At 49.9% G+C, this 20,457-nt stretch overlaps 1 long non-coding RNA gene across 1 annotated transcript; it reads right to left on the bottom strand.

Annotated features, from left to right (window-relative positions):
• Positions 1-3,283: 3,283 nt before the first annotated feature.
• On the bottom strand, positions 3,284-18,448 carry LOC121082333. The gene is made up of 4 exons (XR_005825982.1): positions 17,793-18,448; positions 5,824-5,830; positions 5,563-5,566; positions 3,284-3,295 (listed from the first exon to the last, which is right to left on the bottom strand). It is a non-coding gene; the product is annotated as an uncharacterized LOC121082333 (long non-coding RNA).
• Positions 18,449-20,457: the final 2,009 nt, after the last annotated feature.

Raw genomic sequence — 20,457 nt, forward strand, 5'->3', positions numbered from 1 at the left:
TTGTTGTCAGACAAGCTCGAGCACATTCCCCTCAGCTAACTGATTGCCACGCAGGTCCTAGTTTCCAGCCCGCTCCTGCAAGAAAGGATGAACCACATGAGTATGACCTTAATGGCGGCTTAGAGATGGTGAGGAAGAGGTGTGCGAACCTACCGATGAAGACTCTGACTGGGAAACCAAGTTCAGAAGACAAGGATAACAAAGATGTTGAAATGCTTTTGCAAGAAGCGTCTAGATTTGTTAGAACCAAAAAGTAGCCATAGGGGGACAGCATTACGAATGCCCAAGCTGGTTATGTTAGAACATGAATGTGTAAGGAGGGGAATTGTTTTGAAAGCTATTTTTTCCTCAGTGATGTAGGCACTGCAGGAGGATTTTAGTCAGCGAGGGGATTCAGCAGTGTCTTTTCCATATGGTTTTTTTTTGTCTTATTAAGTGGTGGAGCCAGAGAACTGAGCTCTGAAAGTTTTTTGTTTCCTGGCCCCCCCCCCCCCCATCTATTTCTTATGTTCTTATGCAACACCATTGGTATTTCATAGTTTGAAACACAGTTTTAAAGGTTGTTAATGCTTCATCTTCCTGTGCTTGAAAGAAATACTGGCATTAGGAAAGCCTTTTCTTTTGCTGAAGCACAGTATATACTGTGTTGGATGAAGGGGAGTTACACTGCCCACCTGCCGTATCACAGACTAATTCTTGGCCATCACTGGGAAGTTTGTCTAAATTTTGTTAACGTTCTTTTGAATTAGTGCAGTGCTACTGGCGTTCCTCTTTGGTGTCATTTCTTTGGTTCTCTTGATTAATACAGAGTAAATACAGATTAATACAGTTAAATACAGAATGTGTAAATCACTTGAGAACAGTATATCAGTGTATCGAACCGCATGGTTGTCTAAACAGTGACTATGGTGTATTTGCTGTAATTACAGTAGGACCTCTTTCCATGCCTGTACCTCACTGGAATTACATTCAGTTTACAACAAAGCTTAAGTCTTGATGACTGTATTTTTGCACAATTAAACTTGTAACATACTGCGGGAAAAACGTTTGCCTGTGTCTCTGATTTCTAAAGACTGTTGAAGGATCTTGCCTTCTGTGTGTTTGCAGCACACCTGAGCTTTCAGGAAAGTAAAAGTTTTAGTGTGTTTCAGGGCAGGTGACTGGAGCCATGTGAATTTGGCACCTTTTTGGACACAATCTGGAAATTCTGCAGGGGAATTATTCTTGTGTGGCTCTGGCTCCCCTGGGAGCTGGAGACAGACATCCAAATACACTCAAGCTTTTCAGCTGTGTGGGTCAATGTGCTCTGCTTAAAATGAAATGGCTGTTGCTGCAAGCTGGCATTGGGTGCTTTTGGATGTGGGGACCATCTTCTGCCAATTGTGTGTCAGAAGCTTCTCTCAAAAATTGTAGATGTCAAAAATACAAACATTTATGATGGGGAACTCTTGCGAATTTGGAGAACATCAGCTTCTGTTGGCCAACGGCTTACTGTTTGCTCAAGTTATTCCATACAGAAAGAATCCATTTGGTGTTTTGTACAGTGATTTCTGTGGCCATAACCTTCCTCAAGCTAAAGCATTCTGTATCACAGCATTCGTCTGTGAATGGCTATTTAAGCTGCTCACAGGAGCTACTAGCCTTTACTTTGAAAGCAGAAATAGCTTTTTATTGCTGGAGGCTCCCAGTCAGATCTGTAATCACAAAAGCACATTTGGAAGTAAATTTTGATGTTGCATGATAGATCAAGTTTTATTACTGATACATCGGGACTGAAAAACTTGCGTATGACCAAAGCAGCACACTGGGACAGTCAAAGCCGTCAAGAGCTGCTCTGTGCTGGTAGGTTGAAGTTCTCTCTGTTGAAGTGCATTTCCCTGTTCTTGTATTCTTTCCTTAACAGCAGGATGCATTTTTATTCTTCTGGCAGGATGAACTGGTAACTCCAGGATACTGGAATGCTGATCGAAACTACTCTGTTGGAGATACAGATGAGAGTACCCGGGCACTCAGGAGACCCTGAAAATTTTCAAGTTACCCAGAAAGGCAGAGGGTAACGTTTCACCACGTAGACTCTGCATCACATTACCCTGTAATACATGCTTATTTGCTCTGAAAAAAAGCAACTGGTGAAATCTTTACCCCCCTGCCTCCTCCCCAGAAAATCCATTTTGAAATACTGTACTTCAAATGAAGTGAGTAGGAAGTGCTTCTCCTCCAGCTGCCACCTGAGAGGGTACCCATCTGTTTTAATAATATGGCTAAGATGTGCAAGCCTCTGTTCCTTGTGTGATGGGGCGCAGACCGTAACTCCTCCCTCCTTTTATCTTGTGGTGCTACAGACTGCTCTCAAACTGCCCCCAAATTCTCCTTCCGTAACGCCTCAAATGCATTTCCTTTGCTTCATTGAAAGCCTGGTCAACACGGAGTGCCCTCAACCCAGAGCATGGGGAGAAGTTATTTACCTTTTGATTTGTAGCATCCTTTTAAATATTTAAAGGCCTTTAGACAGCTCTTCTGTTAAGAAGATGCTGATGTTAAACAAGTCCATTCACCCTATGATTAATCCTGTGAGACCCTGTTTCCCGAAGCCCTGACCCTTCTTAACCATAGCCTCTGGCTGCTTTCTCCTTGGCTTATGTCTTTCTGGAAGAGTGATCCTCAGAAACGGACACTGTTTCGGGTGAGAATGACAGGAGACCCCAGCCCAGGCATGGTCCTGGGAGGGGTTTTCCACCGACGGTCAGTGATTGCAGAGACAAACCTCTGCTGGCCTGTTCATGGGCATGGCAGGTGAGGGGGCGCGGAGGCCGTCTGGGGTCCGTGCCCAGGTACCTGCCCTTGACAGGGGCTTAGAGGAGGGAGCTGCTCTGCTGCTCCTATCGCACAGTCCTCTCTTTATTGCCATTTTTTGTTGTGGTGGCCCGAATACACGTAACTCTTGGATAATGACTTAATCTTGGAGTGGGACCTGAAAAGGAGTTCTTTAGTTAAACTAATGCAATTTCATTTTTAAACTAAAGGAATTTATTTTCAATTGAATTTGATTTTTCTCTGCTTTTCTTGCCTCTTAGTTCTTTACCATCCTGCCGTGACATCTGGGCAGACAGCAAGGGAGTAAGAGCCTTCCAGACAAAGTTTATTGCAGGTTTCTTCCAAGTTTGTCCCCCAATAGTTTTGCTCAAGGGAGTCACCGTGAGCGGTGTTGATGCTGTCAGGGAAACACGTTACAGGGCTTGGCCGAGTCCCCTCTCCCTGCAGTGGGGTGAAGGCCCGCTGCCCCCCCTGTGGCCGCCTGAGGAGGCCTTTGTGGACGCGGTGCCCTCTGCAACACCCCTGCTGTGTTCTTTGACCAGCTCGTGTGGCCGTCCCCTTGTGACCAGGCTCCTCTCGGGGAAGGAGTCGAGGGGGACTCAAACCGGGCCCTGAGGGGGCCCCTCCGCTCCCGCCCCGAGCTGTGCGCGGCCTCCGCAGCCCCGAGCCTGCCGCCCCCCGCGCTGGGCCTGTGCTGGGCCTGGCCGGGCCGGGGCTGCCGGCGGGCGGGCGGGCGGGCGGGCGGGGGGCCAGGGCGCTCGCCATTGGCTGGGCCCAGAGGCGTCGAGGCCGCCGGCCAATGGGGTGGCGCCTTGTCATAGCAGAGGGAATCCGAGGGGTTCCCCGGAGCGCGTCTGCCTGTTGCCAGGGCACTGCGCCTCAGCGCCTCCCCGCGGGCGGCTGCGGCCGGCGGGCGCTGCTGCCGCCGCTGTGGCCGAGCCGCCCCCGCCCCCGGGGGGAGCTGCCCTCGGCGGGGAGCTGCCGCGGCCAGAGCTCTTGCCGCAGCGAGGCATCGGAGCCGGGCTGTGTCGGGACGGAGCCGCCTCAGCGAGTCCTCCCCGGGACAGGCAGGAGCTGGTCTGCGGCTTGGGACTGGGGCTCGCCCCAGGCTTGGCTTCAGGTGGGGTTCGGCCGGGGCCGGGGCTGAGGTGCGGGGTTACGGGGGCTGGGTAGGAGCGGGCGGGCGAGCCGAGCCCTGCCAGGCGGGCTCTGCCGCGGGCGCCGCTGTCTCTCCCCTCCCTCGGCCCGCCAGAGCTGCGGGCGGGCTGCTCTGACCTCCGGCCGGGGCTGTCGGCACCGACTCCGCCTCGGCCCGGGCCGCCCCGCCCCGCCCCTCCCCTCCCCTCCCATTGGTGGGAGCGAAGCGCGCGCGGCTTCGGGAAACTTCGGGCGGCACCGGCCGGTGCGAGGGGCGGTTCCTGCCGCGCGCGGAGCTGTCGTTAGGACGCGGCTGCGGCGCCCTGAGGTGGCAGCGCCCTGAGGCGGCGGCGGCGGCAGTTTCGTGGAGGACGGCCGGGTGAGCCAACACCTTGTCCGGCGGGACTGGCGAGGGGAGAAAGGCGCTTTTCCCCCGGAGCGGGCGGCGGGCAGCCTGCCTGCGGGTCTGGAGCCTGTGCCCGGCCCTGCCGTGAGGAGCCGGCGCGGTGACAGCCCCGAGTGTGCGCCGGGCTGTGGCGCTGTGTCACGCCGGGTGGTTTAGCATCAGGCCCCGCGGTTCAGAGGCTGAGCACTGGAGATAGGGACCGGGGACCTCTGGTGCTGCCAGTTTCCACCTCAAAAGAGGCCGTTGAACGCACACACCGCTTGGCATTTGAAAACTAAACGGAGCTGGTTATGGGTGTGCTGTTGACGTGAGGGGCAGCTAAGATGGTTCATGGGCGCCAGCCCATTCAGAACCTGTTCTTCAGGCAGTTCTTCATGTGGAATAAATGAAGCGTGGCCCATGCCCTGCGCTACACCCTGGGGTGCATGTAGAAACGATGCCAGGGTTTTGTGCTCAGGGAGCTCCCGTCTTCCTGTGCTGGCTGTGGGGAGAAGGGTATGTGGATCACCCCCGAGGCAAGCAGGAGCTGCCTGAGCAGGCTGAATTTAGTGCTGCCCAGCTTTGTGGTGCTCCGTGTGTGTGAGCAGGTGGTGTGGAGTGGTCTTTTCCAAGCAGTGTCAGAAACATGTCTTTGCTTATGGTGTGAGTGCTTGTCGCTCTTCTGTCCCTGCTGCTGGCAGGGGGAGGAGGTAACTCGCTGCCGGGGAGACCCCTCTGCCCTCGCATGCATGAAGGTGTTGCAGGATCGTGTCTAAAGTGCAGTGGCTTGCTCACTGCTTTCCCTTTAAGTCTGCATTTACAGGATATGCTGGATTGTGGTGTTGGGGCCCAGAAATTAATCTCACTACTTTATTTTTCTTCTGGAACAGACTGTTAAATGCCATGCAGGGACAAGCCCTTCCTCCCTTGGCCTTGAGAATGTCTATGTTCCCTGTAAAGGTAGTATATATTTAAGATAAAGACTGAAGAGGATAGCTTCTTCTCAACTCTGTTGCCCACAAAGTTGACTGATCCCTGTGCAACAGCAGTGGTCCGGGAAGAGATGCGGCCTTTGTGTCCCTGTGAGGTGTAGCCTGGCTAAACGCAGGCAGCATTTCCATTCTGGGAATGGTGTAGTGCAGTTCTTTAGCACAGTAAAACCAGTGAGAAATGAGGAATTTCCCAGGAAGGCCTAGGAGGTGATGAATTTGGATGCATTCAGGAACTTTCCTGCAGCTTCCTAGGAATTATCACTGTACGGTTGTTGGCTGGGTATTTCTGACTGAGGATAAGAACAGCTATTTCAGTGCTGTTTTCTAGAAGTGCTCACAAGGGTTTTGAAGCATGTGAGGAGTGCGTCAGCATGAGGCCCTGGAGGATGCTTGAATGCCCAGCTAGTCCTTCACAGAGGGGCTTTGTTGGGTTCCTCCACTGCCTGGCTTTCCTGGGCAGTTCACCACCTGGATTTTCTGGGGAGCTTCATTCACTGTGTATCTGTTTAGTAGTGCTTCATCATCCAGCTTTTATTAGAGTGCGTCACCACACAACGCTGGTGAGGGGCTTCACTGCATGGCCCCGGAGGAGCCGTTCTCTTCCTAGTTTCTTTGGGGTGATTCCCCAGTTGGTGTTTTTTGACAGTTCCATTGTGTTTCTTGGTGGTCTTGGAGCCCTTCAGCATACTGTGCCAGAGGTGTTGGGTGTGGTACGGGATATGGTACGGAACTGGCTGTGGTACTGTGTTCTATGCATTACTTTACATTGACCGTTGTGTTGCATTTTGTATTGCCGTTAGTGTATGTATGGTGTTTTGGTTTGGATGGTAAGGTGTATTTTGTATGGTATAGTATGTGTGGTATGGTATTGTGCCTATGGTAGGCTATGCTACTGTACAGTGTTTAGGGTATGGTGTTTAGTTATATGGTATGTACCGCATGGTATGCATTGTATTGTACAGCATGTATAGTATTGTTTGGCATGTATTTTATGGAATATATTATATGTCTTGCATGTATGGTATCCATTGTATGGTATAGTGTGGTATGGTATTTTCTATTGTATGTATTGTATTTTCTATTCTATGGTATGGTATTTATATTTTGTATTGCACTGTATGTATTCCGTGTATTGGTTTTATGTACTGTGTTGTGTGTATCTGTATGTATTGTATGTGTAGTATCATATTGGATTGTATGTACTCTTTTTATGATATTTTTTCTGTTAGTGTGTTAGTGCATTGTGTTGTGTAGTACTTCTACTGTATGTGTTGTATATTTATTGTATGTATTGTGTGGGAATTTTGTAATTAGATGTACTGTATTCTCTTGTGTGTTTTATTGTATTTTGTGTTCTATTGTATACTACTTTTTCCATTCTGTGTTGTGTTTTGTATTCTGTGTTTTCTTGTATTGTGTATTGTGTTGCATGGTACGTACGGTGTAGTAGATACTGTATGGTCTGTCTCACAGGGTATGTACCATATTGTACTGGAGGTTGTTTTGGATTGTATATTGTATTGTGTATTGCCTGTGTTGTGCAGAATTCTACGCATTGTGTTGTGTGGCATAGTATTACACGCACAGTAATATGTATGTATTGTTTCTTGTGGTCTGTATTTTATTGCGTGGTATGGGTTGTATTTTGTATTGGACTGTATTTTGGGTTGTATGCGTTTCCCGTTGTACAGTTTGGTATTGCATAGATTGTATTTTGTGTTGTGTATCATGCACTTCTGTGTGTGTTGTGTGTATGGTATGTATAGTATTGTCTTGTATTCTGGGGTATGCCCTGTATTTTCTGTTGGATGGTTGGTAATGCCCTGTCTGCATGGTATTTGACACTTAGTATTTCCCGTCTCTTGTGTGTAGTGTTGTATTCTCTCTGTGTTGTGATGTGTTTTTTAGGATGACGTGTACTGTGTTGTGGTTTGTATGGTGTGGTTTGTCATAAATTGTGTGGTATGTGTGGTGCTGTATGATTTCCTGTGTTGTTTGGTATGTTTTGTATGTACTGTATTTTATGTAGGGCTCTTGCATTGTCTCATATGTATTGTATTGTGCTTCAGTTTGTGCCGTCTTGTGTGCTGTTACTTGTGTTGTAGCGTGTATTTTCTGTATTGTATGGTATTTATGTATGTAATCTGTTGGCTTTCTTGTATTCTATAGGTTGTATGGTATTTATTATGTTTATTCTAGGAATTGTAGTGTATGTTTTGTATGTCGGGTATGGTATGGAATGTCTGGTGTCTATCTTGTTTTGTTTTGTATTGTATCTGGGGTGTGTATTGCAAGTTGTCTGAGGAACGGCAGAGGGAAGTGGGGTTGTATAGCTCGGTGGAATTATGTGACCTCATGTGACCCTGGAGGAGCCCTTAGTCGCTTGGTAGCGGAGGAGCTGGTTCTTGCACCCCCCCAGAGGAGCCATTCATGGTGGCGCGCCAGAGGAGCCCTTCATCGCAGCGCCCTTGAGGAAGCCTTTATTAGCTTTGCACGGGAGGAGCCCCTCCTTGCGCCGCCCCAGAGGAGATCTTCATCACGCTGCTGTGGAGGAGCCCGTTGTTGCCCCATGCCTGAGGAGCCCTATATTTTGCCTCCTTCTCAGAGCTGTTCATTGTGCCGCCCAGGCCTCCTTGCAGCCCTTCGCTGTGCTGCCCCAGAAGCATTGGCTGTAGTGTGGGATGTGGTTTGGCATTGGGTGTGGTATTGTGTGCTCTGCATTGTTTTACGTTAAGCGTGATATTGCATTTTGTATTGCCTTTCTTGTATTTGCAGTATGGTATGTATAGTGGTGGGTTTTTTTAGTATGGGAAGGTATATTTTTTTGTGCTGTAGGATGGCATGGTATGCTATTACAGGGTAATTCAGGTATGCTCTGGTATTTAGGCGATGGTGTGGGGAACGGTCTGGTATGTATTGCATGGTATGCATTGTAATGTATGGTATGCATGCCTTTTTTTAGCAGGTGTGGTATAATTTAGCATGTATTGTGTGGTATGTAATCTAAGTCCGGTATCTATGGTATCATATGGTAAGGTATTGCATTTTGTATGTATTTTCTATTGTATTTATATTTTGTATTGTAGGGGATGTCTTAGGTGTATTGAACTGTAGGTTTTGTACTGTATGTACTATGTAGTATCCATGAAATGGAAAGGATTGTGTTTTCTGTAGAGAATTTTTTATGCAATGTATTTCCTGTGTTCTATGTGTCCTTTGTAGAGTGGAGTCAGTTTTATTTTATGCTCTGTGTAATATGGTATTTACTGTGCAATAATGTGTTCTATCCTAATGATTTATAACAGTCTCTTGTTTATCTTATGCAATAAGTATTTCGTATTGGATTCTGTATTTAGTATTTTATTTTGAAATCTGTAGTGTATGTCCTGCATTATATCTTCCATCATATGTAATGTAGCGTAGTGTAGTTTTTGTACAGTGTGTTGCGTGTATTCTACAGAATGTGTTGTGTTCATGGGTATGTATTCCACGACCTTTGTCAATATTGTATATTGTGCTGTATAGTTTTGGTTTTGCGTGGTTTGTGCTTATTGTACTGAGGGTCTCTTGAGTTGTATCTTGTATTTCCTGCCTAGTGGGTATGGTGTGCGTAGGGTTGTATTTTGTATCCTATGGTACGTCTTGTGTTTTCTGCTGGGCTGTTTGTAATACATGGTATGACGTATTGTATTTCAAGTCTGTTCTTTCCAGCGTGGTATGAGTTGTGTTGCATTGCGCTCACACCACCCCAGAGGAGATGCTGATAGTGTTGCTCCTGGAGAGCCCCCAGTGGCACCGCCCCGGAGCAGCCCTGTAGCGCAGCGCCGCAGGGCAGCGATTGGTGGCAAAGCGCCTCGGGAGCCCCTCGTCGTGCCGCAGTGGAGCAGCCCTTTGTTACGCTGCCGAGGAGGAGCCGATGGTGGCAGCGCCCTGGAGGAGCCATTTGTTGCTTTGCGCTGGAGGAGCCCGTGCTTGTGCCGTTGCGCAGGCGCGCTTGTTGTCGCCCCGTTGGAGGAGCGTGTCTTGGCGCCTCCCCAGAGGTTGGCTTTGTGCCGCCGCAGCAGAGCAGTGGTTAGCAGGGAGCGCCGGAGGAGCAGTTTGTTTGATGCCCAGCTCTTCTTGGAGCCCCTTTGGTGCAGCGGAGCAGCTGTTGGTGGTGCCATGCTGGTGGGGCCGTTGGTGGTGCAGCATTGGAGGAGCCCCTGATGGCTCGATGGCGGAGGAGCCCTTTGTTGTGCCGCAGCGGATGAGCCGTTAGCTGCACCGTCCCGCAGGTGCCGCTCCTTGCCCTGTCTGCTAGGGCACCTGTGTCTAATTATGTTGGAGGAGCCCTGCATCGTGCTCCCCTGGAGGAGCTCTTCATTGCCGTGTGTTGGAGGGCCCTTCATGGCACCACTGCAGAGGAGTCCTTGATGGCTTTGTTCTGGAGGAGCTGTTGGTCGCACCGTTCCCTGGGAGCCGTTGTCCTCGTCCCTGTAGGAGCCTTGTGCTGTTCCACGTTGGAGCACGGTAGGTAGCGCTTTGTGCTGTGGTTTGTTTTGTATTGTATATTGTATTGTCTGTGTTGTCTTGTGTTTTATGCATCGTGTGTATAGTGGGTCTGGTCTGTATAGTCTTGTGTGTGCTGCGGTATAACTTGCATTTTCGGTTGTCTTGTTGGTAATGCATTTTTGTGTGGTACTTTAAATGTGTTGTGTTCTGTATTGTATTTCAAGCATGGTATTAATTGTGCTTTATTGTCATCAAGCCATCCTGGAGAGCCCCCGGTAGTGCAGCGCCCCAGGGGAGCGATTGGTGGCAAAGCGCCTCGGGAGCCCCTCGTCGTGGAGCAGCCCTTTGTTACGCTGCCGAGGAGGATCTGATGGTGGCAGCGCCCTGGAGGAGCCATTTGTTGCTTTGCGCTGGAGGAGCCCGTGCTTGTGCCGTCGCGCAGGAGTCGTTGTTGTCGCCCCGTCGGAGGAGCGTGTCTTGGCGCCTCCCCAGAGGTTGGCTTTGTGCCGCCGCAGCAGAGCAGTGGTTAGCAGGGAGCGCCGGAGGAGCAGTTTGTTTGATGCCCGGCTCTTCTTGGAGCCCCTTTGGTGCAGCGGAGCAGCTGTTGGTGGTGCCATGCTGGTGGGGCCGTTGGTGGTGCAGCATTGGAGGAGCCCCTGATGGCTTGGCGGCAGAGGAGCCCTTTTGTCTTTCCGCTCTGGAGGAGTCCTTGGTTGCGCAGCCCTGGAGGATCCTTTCTTTGTGCCGCCCCGCAGGAGCCGCTTCTCGTGCTGCCTGTTAGGGCACCTGTGTCAACTTGTGTTGGAGGAGCCCTGCATCGCAGTGCCCCACGGGAGATCTTCCTGACGCTGGTGATTTGGTACGTACTCTACGGTAGGTACTGTGGGTCTGGTCCCTACCTGTGGTATCTCCTGTCCGTTCTGGGATGGTGTCGCATTGTAGTTGGCCTGTATTTTTCTACTGTGGTACTTGTATTTTGTATTGTAGCATATGTATTGTGTGTCTGGAGTCGTAGTTCTTGTACAGTGTGTGCTGTATGGTATACATTGCATGGAATGGATTTTGTTTTCTGTAGAGTATTTTTTATTGTCTGTTGAGTATTCTGTGTATTCTTTGTGCTGTCTTTTATTGTGCAGGATGATTTTGATGGTATGTATTCGTGTTTTGTTTTCTGTTGTATGTTATATGTATTGCATAGTACCTTCTGTTGTGTGTCTTTTACTGGGTTTTGTCTTGTTTTGCCTGTATTTTCTGGTACGTATTGTCTTTTGAGGTGTTTCGCGCCCAGATTCTGTTTCCTGTCTTGTATTTTGCATCTGGTTTTGTGCGCTGTTTCTGGAAGTGTCTTGTGACATGCGCTATGGTTTGTAACGACCTGGCTCCTGCGATTTCTTCCGTGGTGTGTGTCTCGGAGAGGCTGAGGGAGCTGGGGTTGTTTAGCCTGGGGAGCCCTGCATCGTGCCAGCCCCAGAGGACGACATGTTCATCACACAGCCCAGGCCGTCTCTGTGGAGCCTTTCGTCGCCCGGCGCTGAAGGAGCCCTGAATGGCGGCACCCCGGAGGAGCCCTTTGCCAGATGTCACCGGAGGAGCCTGTCATCGCTGCATCATTGCGTTTGCTCTTTTGTATGGCGTTTGGTTTGGTGTATTTGATTGTACGGCATCTTCTTCTGTGTCTCTTAAGTGGTCTGTACAATGTCCTTTGTCGGGGATGGGTTGTAGCAAGGGCGGGGGGTACATGGTGGAGCGTACTGTAGTTGGTTTTGTGTTCCGTATTGCGCAGTCCTGTGTCTACTGAGTATTGCATGATCTGATCTGGACTGTATTTTGTGCTGTATGTATTGTTTTGGTTTTGCGTGGTTTAGTGCTTATTGTACTGAGGGTCTCTTGAGTTGTATCTTGTATTTCCTGCCTAGTGGGTATGGTGTGCGTAGGGTTGTATTTTGTATCCTATGGTACGTCTTGTGTTTTCTGCTGGGCTGTTTGTAATACATGGTATGACGTACTGTATTTCAAGTCTGTTCTTTCCAGCGTGGTATGAGTTGTGTTGCATTGCGCTCACACCACCCCAGAGGAGATGCTGATAGTGTTGCTCCTGGAGAGCCCCCAGTGGCGCCGCCCCGGAGCAGCCCTGTAGCGCAGCGCCGCAGGGCAGCGATTGGTGGCAAAGCGCCTCGGGAGCCCCTCGTCGTGCCGCAGTGGAGCAGCCCTTTGTTACGCTGCCGAGGAGGAGCCGATGGTGGCAGCGCCCTGGAGGAGCCATTTGTTGCTTTGCGCTGGAGGAGCCCGTGCTTGTGCTGTTGCGCAGGCGCCCTTGTTGTCGCCCCGTTGGAGGAGCGTGTCTTGGCGCCTCCCCAGAGGTTGGCTTTGTGCCGCCGCAGCAGAGCAGTGGTTAGCAGGGAGCGCCGGAGGAGCAGTTTGTTTGATGCCCAGCTCTTCTTGGAGCCCCTTTGGTGCAGCAGAGCAGCTGTTGGTGGTGCCATGCTGGTGGGGCCCTTGGTGGTGCAGCATTGGAGGAGCCCCTGATGGCTCGATGGCGGAGGAGCCCTTTGTTGTGCCGCAGCGGATGAGCCGTTAGCTGCACCGTCCCGCAGGTGCCGCTCCTTGCCCTGTCTGCTAGGGCACCTGTGTCTAATTATGTTGGAGGAGCCCTGCATCGTGCTCCCCTGGAGGAGCTCTTCATTGCCGTGTGTTGGAGGGCCCTTCATGGCACCACTGCAGAGGAGTCCTTGATGGCTTTGTTCTGGAGGAGCTGTTGGTCGCACCGTTCCCTGGGAGCCGTTGTCCTCGTCCCTGTAGGAGCCTTGTGCCGTTCCACGTTGGAGCACGGTAGGTAGCGCTTTGTGCTGTGGTTTGTTTTGTATTGTATATTGTATTGTCTGTGTTGTCTTGTGTTTTATGCATCGTGTGTATAGTGGGTCTGGTCTGTTTAGTCTTGTGTGTGCTGCGGTATAACTTGCATTTTTGGTTGTCTTGTTTGTAATGCATTTTTGTGTGGTACTTTAAATGTGTTGTGTTCTGTATTGTATTTCAAGCATGGTATTAATTGTGCTTTATTGTCATCAAGCCATCCTGGAGAGCCCCCGGTAGTGCAGCGCCCCAGGGGAGCGATTGGTGGCAAAGCACCTCGGGAGCCCCTCGTCGTGGAGCAGCCCTTTGTTACGCTGCCGAGGAGGATCTGATGGTGGCAGCGCCCTGGAGGAGCCATTTGTTGCTTTGCGCTGGAGGAGCCCGTGCTTGTGCCGTCGCGCAGGAATCGTTGTTGTCGCCCCGTCGGAGGATCAAGGAAGTTCCCTCAGTGTCACAGGCATTTCTTGGGATTCAGCCAATGGAAGACCTGTTTCATGTAGTTTTCTAAGCAATAGGGGAATATACCTTTCATTAAAAGTACCTTAAAAATAAATGCAACAGTGTGTATAAAATCCACTTTCTTATGTTTGCATTTTGGCTAGAAAAAATCAATGCGAAATCACATTAAAGCATTTTTTTTCTCACTTTCCATTGAACTGCCCCACTGAAATGCTGCGTATTTGCAGAATCTGTACATGTCTCTGTCCTTTTCACCCACTGGCAACAGCTGGGTCACTTGTCCAGTTGCCGAATCTTTTCAGACTTTGGTTGGATTTGGCCCTTAGTCACTGACCCTCAATGGCTTTACTCCAGCTGGTGGCCTAGAAAAGGACACCTGCTAAGCTCCTTTGATATGTTTAGCCTTTTGGACACAAAACTGGGGGGGAGGGGGCGCAGTAAAGATTCCTGCTTACCCTGTCTTCTCTTTCAAATACTTAGTTGAGGTAAATCTTAACTAAGCTTGATTAATTCAATGGTATGTCCTGTTAATTTGGGTTTTTTTACAGCTTTGTGGGGATTTTTCCTCAGGTGCTTCTGAATTTTCTGACTGATGTTTTGACATTGGATCTGTGTGAATCTCGGCATTGGACCCGATAGCTTTACATTCTCACATCAGAGCCAGTTTTGCTCTGCTGTAACGTTTGGTTTCCCTCAGTGCTGGCATTCCCACTTCCCTGGCTGCCCTGACACTGAAGTGCTGGTTGTCTGCAGAGCCACACTGATGATAACAAGGAGGGGCTTTTTCGTTTTGTACTAATGTCATGTTTACATTGGTAGCAGGAACATGGCCAGTCCAAACCTGTTACACTGACAAAGCAGGTTGCAGTAACACAAAATGTCTGGAATTTGTAAGTTCACCGTGCATCTAGGAGACCATAAGGCTGCTATGATGATACGCCAAAACTACACCTTGCCTTTTTTGCAGAAGAGGAAGATCAGGACTCATGTGCTGCTGCTGTCCTAGAAGAACCCTCTGAGAAAGAGGGACTACTTGAGAACCTTGGCACTGAGGCCAAGCCTTGCACATCTGGCCTCCTGGGAAACATAAATATGAGGTCCCGAAGAGCAGTTGGAAAGCTTTAACCAAAATACAATACAATGCAAGAAGTCTTGGCAGGGCAGGCAAGTGACAGGGAAGCCACCTGAGCCGTGCCAGCAGCAGCTGCTCAAGGTAGCCCCAGAGGCTGCTCTGGAAACCACGGCCCCAGCATGGTGGGAGACAGCCAGGAGGCCCGCTGTCCTGGTGGGGTGGTGTCCGTGCTGAAGTTGGAGTTACGGGATAGCATTTTTAAGCTGGCACTGTGGTGATTCCCCACTCTTGGAGAGAGTCTCGCCACCAAGTGTCCTCAAGGGTAGCACAGACCTTATCTCAGATAAAACAGAATGTAAGAAAAGGATTCTGTAATACTTCTTATGGAGGATCAACATTTTAACAACTTCTTTCTCCTAGTTGTCATTTTTTTTTACTGGCTTTTCGTTTTCCTCATGTAAGTAGAACAGTAACAACCCCACCGAGTTCTGCTGGTCCGTAGGTGCTGGTGATGATTTGTACAGAGCTCTCTTGCTTTAGATGGCTTTTGTTTCAAGTAGTAGGAGCTGGTGATCTGGGTGGGTGCTTTCCTTCTGCAAGCCCCGTCTCCAATATCTCCCCGTGCAGACGCCTTCAAGGGCCACAGTCCTGGCAGTCTGTCAAGAACACTTCTTAAAATTGCTCCAGTGAGTTAAACAGATGGCATGGGCAGATGCGGTGATATTCCCCAAAAAGGGGAAACCTTGTGCCTGTAAGACAGCTGGTTTGGGAATCTGTGTGAAGGGCTAGGTTCTTTTTTAACATACCAGGCTATATTCATCCACATCTTTTTTTTTTTTAAAAAAAAAAAAAAAAACACCACTTTTTATTAATTAATAATAGTAATAAAAACTCTAGTGTTGCTAGGTAGGGCCTGGCGGCCGGAAGATCTCGTGCTGTACGGAAACACAGGGCCCCCCTCCAGATAGCCAACAGCTTTTAATTTATGATGTAAGCAGACGGAAGTGACATTGTAAACCTAGGCTATATAGTGTCACGTCGTTCAGCAATAAACGCCATTTGCCATCCACCACATTGGTGTCTGTGAGCTGATGGACTGCGCGGCCAGGGGTCGGCCGCCGTGCCGTTCCTGAACCAGGTCACCGCGTGCCTGCAAAAGGCAACATGTGGTGCCGAAACCCGGGAAAATCACCTGGAGTCGGGTGAACGGCGGCCGGAGTGGCAGGACCAGCCCGGCGGGGAGGACGCTCCCGGACCAGCCAAGAGGATGGAAGCTCTTGCGAAGGTCGTATTACAGCTGCATAAGCAGTGGGGTATTGACTGTAAGCCCAAAGATTTTACTCTCGCAGTCGCGAGATTTTTGGAGCTGGGGGTCATTGACCAGCCGGTGGATATACTCCACCCAGATGCGTGGGACAAATGTTCCCGCGCTTTATGCGATGAAACGATGTCTACTGGTAGTGGGAAAAATCTGAAAGCGTGGGGGAAAGTCGTCCAGGCTCTCCAAAAAGCTAGACACGAGCAGGAGACCTGGAAAGCTGCCAGGGATTGTCTGTTAACCACCCCGCGGGTGGGAATTGGGGCGGCTACGCAAACCTCACGCCCCCCGGCTGAGGAGGGTTCCGTCGACCCTCAAAGCCGACAGAAAAGTGACGCGCCCACTCAGCGTCCGAAAGACTCTAACATCTTCAGCTCGCCCACAGACTCCTCGGCGAACTCCTTTTGGGGCAAACTGGCTGCAGAGGCCAGGGGTGCTGAGGCGAAAGCCGAGGCTGAAAAGACACGGATTGAACCACCACCATATGTGCCCCAAGATGGCGCCGAGCAGCAAGAAGAAGGGCGGGGCGAGACCACCCCCGGCGGGAGCAGGGGGGAGCGCTAGAGTTAACAAGCGCACACAAAGGGGAGGGGGAGGAGAATGGGAAGGAAAAGAGTGATTGGCATGACCAAAAAAGGGAAAAGATCACGAGCGAGGGGCGGAAAGCTAATCAGAATGACCCTCCCCAAAACAGTCCTTATAAGGCAGGCGCCTCCCCAAGCGGAAGGCGGGGCGGGCAAAAAGGGAAAGAACCGCCCGATTACACAAGAAAGGGGAGGGGCCGAAGCCCGACCACATACCACCAGCACCCGGAAGTGAGCAGTCAGTCGGACTCTGACTCCGACTCAGACTCTGCATGGGAGACTTGGCTTGCAAATACAAAGACCAAAATATCACCACTCACAGAAAAAGAAAAACATAAGGGGACAGAAATTCCTCTCACTGATTGGAGAAAAATACAAATTGCATGTGCCGATTGGGCCCCAACAGGCACACTAGCATTCCTGGTCCGAGTGACGGACGGGGGACAGAGGGTCCATTCGCCCTTAAACCCTAAAGATATACAAGCGATTGTTAAAGCAATCGCAGACAAAGGACTCAATTCGGCCATGGTCTCCACCCTCATAGATGGAGATTTTGGGGGAGATGATTTGCTCCCGTTTGATATAAAACAGACCTGTAGGTTGATTTTTGACGGGGCAGGGGTGATTGTGTTTAAACAAGAATGGGAAGAGAACTGTGCGAGGCAGTTAGCCCGAGTAACCGGAGCTGATCATCCGCTACACGGCTCCAGTCTACAGCGGTTGATGGGTACAGACCCAACAATGATTACCCCCCAAGCATAAGCCCAGGGCCTGCGGGCCCATGAAGTTATGGCAACCACCCGTGCAGCTAGAAAGGCTATTCGCGTAACCTCTAGAGTTATTGCCAAGCCATCGCCATGGTCCACAATAAAACTAATGAAAGCTGGGAGTTTTTATCTGCAGGACCGGATCATCGAACACCCCCGTAACCAGTATACCCTGGTGCCAAGAGAGGACGACGAGTCGACAAGCGGCCTGTCCGCATCTGAGAGCTCTGCACCGGCGGAGTCCAGACAACAGCGAAACAGCTCCCGCAAGGCGGGGCTGCGATGTTTTTGTGTGATCTCTATTTTGGGGTTCATAGTGCCGTCTAGCGGCTTGTATGAACATCAACCGTGGGAATGGGTACTGGCAAGATGGGAAGACCAAAAGATACTGCAAAGGATAGTTACCCCGGGATCCCCTAGTTTTGAAGTATATCTCTGTGATCTAATCCTCTCAACCCCCTGTTCGAACACTATAATGTACTATATGTGTCCCAGCTCTAACCCCGGCAAATCTTACTGTAACGTCCCTTATCAGTATTACTGTTCTCGCTGGGGCTGTGAAACCATTGCATCTGGCTGGAAGGTAGCGAAACCAGACCCGTTTCTTAAGGCCAGTTGGGGACCAATAGGCTGCACCCCTAGGAGACCAAGTGGGATGGGAAGGACAGTATGCCGAGGGAAGTGTGACTGCCAATATATTTTCTTAAACGTAACCAATGAAAACGACCTAGGATGGACCATCGGCAAAACTTGGGGCGTTAGATACTGGCAACCCAGCACAGATAGGGGAGGACTGCTTTTTATCAAAAAACAGGAAGTAAAAAGCGGAACAGCAATTGGCCCCAACGTCGTGATCAAAAGCGATAACCAGCAAAGAAAAGAAAACTTGCAGACTGCCATGCCCGCCCCAGCCGATCCCTTACTAACCAAGCAGATAGTTCCCTCAAGCCAACCTAACATGAACTCTCACCAGTTACCCGACAAGTCATTTTTTAGCGTGTTAGATGCCACCTTTCGGTCGCTAAATCAGTCAAACCCAGATCTCATGAATTCCTGTTGGTTATGTTATGACGTCTATCCCCCTTTTTACGAGGGCATTGCCCTTGATGCTTCCTTTGACCATTCATCAGACAGCAATCCAACCCAGTGTAGGTGGGATACACCATGGAAAGGAGTTACCTTGAACCAAGTCAGGGGCCTGGGCGTATGTATTGGTAATGTTGCCCTAGCAAGCTGGGATAGTGCTGTCTGCGCGAGAACCGTTGCGGTTGACAAGACCCATAAATGGGCGATCCCATCCGCACCCGGAATGTGGATCTGCCATCGATCAGGAGTAACCCCCTGTGTGTCCCTCAAAATCTTTGATGATTCTGCTGATTTTTGTGTACAAATTCTGGTTGTTCCTAGGATCCTATACCATCCAGAAGAAGAAATGTACCGCTACTGGGGGGAAGCCAATAGCAGGCTTCAAAAAAGAGAAGTACTGACAGCTGTAACAATAGCAACGCTGCTTGGTTTAGGAGCAGCCGGCACGGCCACGGGAGTGACCTCCCTAGTGACCCAACGACGAGGCCTGTCTCAACTACAAGCTGCCATCGATGAAGACCTACAAAGAATCGAGAAATCCATTACCTTTTTGGAGCAATCCCTCTCCTCGCTATCAGAGGTTGTTTTGCAGAACAGGCGGGGATTAGACCTCCTGTTTATGCAACAGGGAGGCCTTTGTGCCGCCTTGAAAGAGAAACGTTGCTTCTATGCGGACCACACCGGAGTAGTTAGGGACTCGATGGCCAAGTTAAGAGAGAGATTGGCTCAAAGAAAAAGAGACAGGGAAGCCCAACAAGGGTGGTTTGAATCATGGTTTAACCAATCTCCGTGGCTAGCCACCCTGATATCCACCTTGGTAGGTCCGATTGCAATAATCCTGCTGATACTGATCTTCGGACCCTGTATATTAAACAGGCTTGTGTCCTTTGTCCAGAGCCGGCTAGAAAGGGTCAACATCATGTTTGTAGAACACCAACAACTGCTTTAAAAATGTACTTGATCAGTATTTTCCCTGATTTTCCCTGGCTCTCCCAAGTATCCCAAACTACACTCCATTACCCCCAGTCGCTTCCCAAGTGCCAATTGCTCAGTGTGCCTTATCTTTATACTCTTTTTTAGAAATATTTTTACTATTTTAGCCTGTTTAGTTAAGCATAGAGGGGGGGGAAATGTTGCTAGGTAGGGCCTGGCGGCCGGAAGATCTCGCGCTGTACGGAAACACAGGGCCCCCCTCCAGATAGCCAACAGCTTTTAATTTATGATGTAAGCAGACGGAAGTGACATTGTAAACCTAGGCTATATAGTGTCACGTCGTTCAGCAATAAACGCCATTTGCCATCCGCCACATTGGTGTCTGTGAGCTGATGGACCGCGCGGCCAGGGGTTGGCCGCCGTGCCGTTCCTGAACCAGGTCACCGCGCACCTGTAAAAAGGCAACAAGAAGGCACCACTAGCAACCCCTCCTCTGTGAGAGCTGGGGAGATGCAGAGGCGGAGGAAGGCAGGCGTCCGGGAGTAACTAGAAGCCCTGGTTTGCTACTGCTGCAGTATCCCTGGCTGGGGGGACAATAGAGTTCTCCATGAAATGACGATCAACCAAAAAAATTCAGAGGGGCACAGCAGGGAGCACAAGCTGCTGGGCGTCAGCAAAGGGCTGTGCTCAGCTTTTCTGCGGCAGGTTGTCATAGGCAAGGTGAACACGAAGCACAGGGAGGATCTGCAGTTCTACCTGCCTTGCAGGGGTTTGGCCTGAGCTCCCCCTTTGCAAACCAAGTCACCCTCCCACCACACGGCACAATCTCTGCTTACTGTATGTCCCAGCAACTGGGGTACCACATGCAGAGAAATCTGAGAGGTCCCCCTTGGTCACAGACCTAGTCATCAGTGGTTCCAACAACTTCTGATGCTCAGGGTGTCCCCTGCGCCAGTGGTCCTCCCTCCAGGCGCCCCTCCTCCTCTCCATTTGCCCTGGAGTAGACAAACTCAACATCACACCCATTCTGGGAGATTTAAGCCCCAAAGAGCTCAGAACTGGGGGAAGCCAGCACAAAAGCCTATCTTCTCTCTTGAGAGTTGCAATGTCCTTACACACCCCCTGTCCTTCCCGCTCAGATCAGAAACCAAACAGGGGAAGCGGTGCATGCAGATACACAGAGAATACTGAATGGGACACACTGGCTCCTCTTCTAACTCCTTTATTGTCTCAAAGGTGTTTTCATTCTGTTTGAGGAAAAAGAGAGAAATATGTATAGTCCTCAGGTTTATCCCTAGTAAACACTTTCACATGTTCATTTAGTAAAGGATATTAGATTGATTCCTCAGATTTTTTTTTTTTTTTTTTGGGGGGGGGGGGGATTATAATGAACTCATTCAGTTTTAAAATCAGGCTTAGGAGCCATGACTCACTGGCTACGAATACATGTACACACATGCGTGTACAGGACAGCATAGAATACTCTATTTACTCATATGGTTCTGAAAAGACATTTTTTTTTCTATCATTTTTTGTTCTGTGCATCGTTTATGGCTGGACTGCATGAAC

This window comes from Falco naumanni, unplaced genomic scaffold (genome assembly GCF_017639655.2).
Source record: "Falco naumanni isolate bFalNau1 unplaced genomic scaffold, bFalNau1.pat scaffold_72_arrow_pat_ctg1, whole genome shotgun sequence".
Lineage (NCBI taxonomy): Eukaryota > Metazoa > Chordata > Aves > Falconiformes > Falconidae > Falco > Falco naumanni.